The following is a 5,234-nucleotide window of genomic DNA, read 5'->3' on the forward strand; positions in this document are numbered from 1 at the left end:
TAACTATTGTAGAATAAATACGTTTTTGTTTCTATTCTTGTTAGTTGGCTTCCATGTGAAATTGAGTTATTTTATCTTGAGGAAGCTATATTGGAATATAAAATAAAGTAAGTTATATATTTTTTCACAGAGATAAAAACTTTTAATATTTAAATAGACACTACATTACTTATTATTCCTGAATGAACAGACCTTACGATAGATTTTTACTGTTTATTATTACCTGAAACTGCTATTTCTCTAATAAATTCTTCACTTAGAAAACAAGATGTCTAAGTTGACAATGGTAGGATTTACAAGAAATGTCAGTTCATAAAGCTATCAATCATTTTAGGGAAGTGGGTGCTGAAGATTGCAGGAAAATAATAGTGATGCCTTAATGTTAGTCTGAAACTCCATTGTAAAAGTAGAAAGTTTGATGGTGCATGACGTATAAAGAAAGGTTAAGAAATTCACTTGAATGGAGTATCTGAAGAGATAAGTGATAAGACTTTTCTCAGACTGTAGAAATATAGATAAGTACCAGAATGGCATGACAGCTACGAAGCACAGTTAAGGTAATTGTTTGGCCTATCAGTAAACATGTTACATAGAAATGAATAGAAACCATTCAAGAGACAAGTAAGTCATACAGCAGGATAAGATAAGCATATTATTCCTGAGTACTAAGCTTCTGAAGGCAAACTGCATGTATATAGCATGAATGTTTCTATTTTCCTTTTTATATCTATTTGTCAGTGTTCAATATTGTGGGAATTGTGGGAAAATGAAGGCATTAGAATTATATTGCATATGAAAATCAAATTATTATTAATGTGAAAAGATCAACGTAGGCTTTATTAACAATTATTTTTGCCATGTTTAATTCTGAACCTGTGCTAAATTTAACATTGTATTTAATCAAAATAGTTATAAATATGTTGCAAAAATTTTAAGCAATAATTTATTTTTTATTAGTAAGTGATCAAAGTGCCTAGCAGCAGCTTCATTTTTAGAAGCAATTTAAAGAAAACTGAATTGTGTTTGAAAGAAGCAAGAACATATCTGGTGATTGTTTTTCATATTATCTGATATTTCAAGTCTATATTCTGATAATCATTTAAGATTTCAAAGTCACAAAGAGCCATGTATGTATTCTTAACATGTATGTGTTTCTTTTTTTTATTTTTTTATTTTATTTATTTTATTATTATTATTATTATACTTTAAGTTCTAGGGTACATGTGCATAACGTGCAGGTTTGTTACATACGTATACTTGTGCCATGTTCCTGTGCTGCACTCATCAACTCGTCAGCACCCATCAACTCGTCATTTACATCAGGTATAATGCAATCCCCCCCCCCACCCCCTCCCCATGATAGGCCTCGGTGTGTGGTGTTCCCCTTCCCGAGTCCAATTGATCTCATTGTTCAGATCCCACCTATGAGTGAGAACATGCGATGTTTGGTTTTCTGTTCTTGTGATAGTTTGCTAAGAATGATGGTTTCCAGCTGCATCCATGTCCCTACAAAGGACACAAACTCATCCTTTTTTATGGCTGCATAGTATTCCATGGTGTATATGTGCCACATTTTCTTAATCCAGTCTGTCACTAATGGACATTTGGGTTGATTCCAAGTCTTTGCTATTGTGAATAGTGCTGCAATAAACATACATGTGCATGTGTCTTTAGAGCAGCATGATTTATAATCTTTTGGGTATATACCCAGTAATGGGATGGCTGGGTCATATGGTACATCTAGTTCTAGATCCTTGAGGAATCGCCATACTGTTTTCCATAATGGTTGAACTAGTTTACAATCCCACCAACAGTGTAAAAGTGTTCCTATTTCTCCACATCCTCTCCAGCACCTGTTGTTTCCTGACTTTTTAATGATCGCCATTCTAACTGGTGTGAGATGGTATCTCATTGTGGTTTTGATTTGCATTTCTCTGATGGCCAGTGATGATGAGCATTTTTTCATGTGTCTGTTGGCTGTATGAATGTCTTCTTTTGAGAAATGTCTGTTTGGATAATTTCCTGGACACTTACACTCTTCCAAGACTAAACCAGGAAGAAGTTGAATCCCTGAATAGACCAATAGCAGGCTCTGAAATTGAGGCAATAATTAATAGCCTACCAACCAAAAAAAGTCCAGGACCAGATGGATTCACAGCTGAATTCTACCAGAGGTACAAGGAGGAGCTGGTACCATTTCTTCTGAAACTATTCCAATCAATAGAAAAAGAGGGAATCCTCCCTAACTCATTTTATGAGGCCAACATCATCCTGATACCAAAGCCTGGCAGAGACACAACAAAAAAAGAGAATTTTAGACCAATATCCCTGATGAACATCGATGCAAAAATCCTCAATAAAATACTGGCAAACCGGATTCAGCAGCACATCAAAAAGCTTATCCACCATGATCAAGTGGGCTTCATCCCTGGGATGCAAGGCTGGTTCAACATTCGCAAATCAATAAACATAATCCAGCATATAAACAGAACCAAAGACAAGAACCACATGATTATCTCAATAGATGCAGAAAAGGCTTTTGACAAAATTCAACAGCCCTTCATGCTAAAAACGCTCAATAAATTCGGTATTGATGGAACGTACTTCAAAATAATAAGAGCTATTTATGACAAACCCACAGCCAATATCATACTGAATGGGCAAAAACTGGAAAAATTCCCTTTGAAAACTGGCACAAGACAGGGATGCCCTCTCTCACCACTCCTATTCAACATAGTGTTGGAAGTTCTGGCTAGGGCAATCAGGCAAGAGAAAGAAATCAAGGGTATTCAGTTAGGAAAGGAAGAAGTCAAATTGTCCCTCTTTGCAGATGACATGATTGTATATTTAGAAAATCCCATTGTCTCAGCCCAAAATCTCCTTAAGCTGATAAGCAACTTCAGCAAAGTCTCAGGATACAAAATTAATGTGCAAAAATCACAAGCATTCCTATACACCAGTAACAGACAAACAGAGAGCCAAATCATGAATGAACTTCAATTCACAATTGCTTCAAAGAGAATAAAATACCTAGGAATCCAACTTACAAGGGATGTAAAGGACCTCTTCAAGGAGAACTACAAACCACTGCTCAGTGAAATAAAAGAGGACACAAACAAATGGAAGAACATACCATGCTCATGGATAGGAAGACTCAATATCGTGAAAATGGCCATACTGCCCAAGGTTATTTATAGATTCAATGCCATCCCCATCAAGCTACCAATGAGTTTCTTCATAGAATTGGAAAAAACTGCTTTAAAGTTCATATGGAACCAAAAAAGAGCCCGCATCTCCAAGACAATCCTAAGTCAAAAGAACAAAGCTGGAGGCATCACGCTACCTGACTTCAAACTATACTACAAGACTACAGTATGTGTTTCTTAATATGCAAGCTGAGATACTTTTGTGTGTCTCAGCTTGACTATCCCTCAAGTAGTTCAAATTCAGCCTGTCTCAAAAAGATAACATCATCTTTTCCCACAAACTTGTTCTTCTTCTGCCTGTGATTATCATTCTTATGATTCCACATGTTTAAAAGTATTGTAAGTAATAAGAATATGGAACATTATATTCATTTTAAAAATGAAAAACTTTATACCCTCAAAAACCTAATTTATTAAACAAAACAACAAAATTATATTACTTTAGATTTAAAAAGTACAAAATGTCCTACTATAGTATGTCACAAAAGAGGAAGTTATCATTATGTAGGGTGAAAAGAAAATAGGAAAAAGATACAATAGAATTATATCTTAAAGAGTTAAACTAGTTTAATCTCAATACAAACATTTTAATAAATAATTTTGAAAATGACAGTCCAGCTGCCAGTCTCCCCCAAACTGAAATGTCTCTCTTGCTTATTTTTTGTGAAATAATTCTCAGTATACTACAGTACATGATATTAAGAAAACTGTCCTATATATCAATGATCTTTTTATGCAGTAAAGGTATTTGGTAGCAAGTGAGTGTTTAATTCAGTGACTTTTATTTGTGGATTTTCCCCCCTGGGATTCCTTATTGCAAGGTTGCTATAGTAAATTATTTAGTAAAACACTGAAAGATCAAGTAAATTGGTGTGACTGCATATCAAAACATTTGATGCTTTAAGTTTATGCTAGGGCTCATAGGCAAATCCTATCAGCTTCAGAAAACAGTACGCTATCTAACACCCTTATGTGTGTGTAAAAGTGTATACGATTGCTTGAGGCATTATTAATGGAAGTCTATGGTGTTAATATGTGTGCATTGTATTTTATTGTTCCAATATTATAAAGTAAGCTGTTTGTGAACACTATTTGACTGTGACCTGTGTCTTTAAAAGACAATTATAACATAATTGTCAATAGCCATTTGCAAAGAAATATAAAAGGTAAATTCATAAAGGTAAATGCAACAACTTGTAGTCAAGATTACCAGTTAAAATTGTAGTTGACATCTGAAAGGATGTTTGAATAAGCTATGATCTCGGTAAAAGAAGAGTCTTCTAAAAATATTCAATTATGAACCTAGACTTAGATATCAATGAATTTACTCATTAAGAAACCAAAAGTTATCAAATTATAAAGGGCTGTGAAAGAATTCATTGGTAACTGTATGGAAATGATGGAAACATGAATGGCATATTTATGATATAATCATTTTTATTATCCCTCTAATGTAAATACATTTGATACATGTCTGATAAAAATGCTACAGTTTAGAAAATTCCTGAAAAGGCAGAATTTTAATTGTCCCATTCTTGTACCCCAAAAAGAGCTATCAGGGTGTATTGTATTTCTAAGACTATTCTGGTGGTCAACTCAAATTCTCTTCCGGGTTAGAAACCTCAGAGAGACTCACTGACCTCTAGGTCATTCCCAGGGTTTCTAATTTAATAGAAAAGCACATAAAGAAATGTAATGCCCATCCTGTGGTGGATTTAAAAGTAAATTTTATTCTAGCATCTTCTGAACCACTTGAATTCCAAGGACAATTTAGAAACAGAGCCAGCTTTTACTCAGGCCTCAGATCCTTACAGGGGCAATGCAAACAGAGCCCAGACAGGAGTTGTGCCAGATGGTCTTTGCCACAATTACATTTCTCTTTCAGAGAAGCAAGGGGAAATGCTTGGACCCGCCGAACATATTCCAGAAAGTCTTCCTGTTGTCTTTAGCATCTAAGCAGATATCAGCTAATGAGATCTTTTATTTTGGTTTGTTTTTGTGTGGTAAATGATTCCCTGCACTTCATAT

This window comes from Papio anubis, chromosome 3 (genome assembly GCF_008728515.1).
Source record: "Papio anubis isolate 15944 chromosome 3, Panubis1.0, whole genome shotgun sequence".
NCBI classification, from domain to species: domain Eukaryota; kingdom Metazoa; phylum Chordata; class Mammalia; order Primates; family Cercopithecidae; genus Papio; species Papio anubis.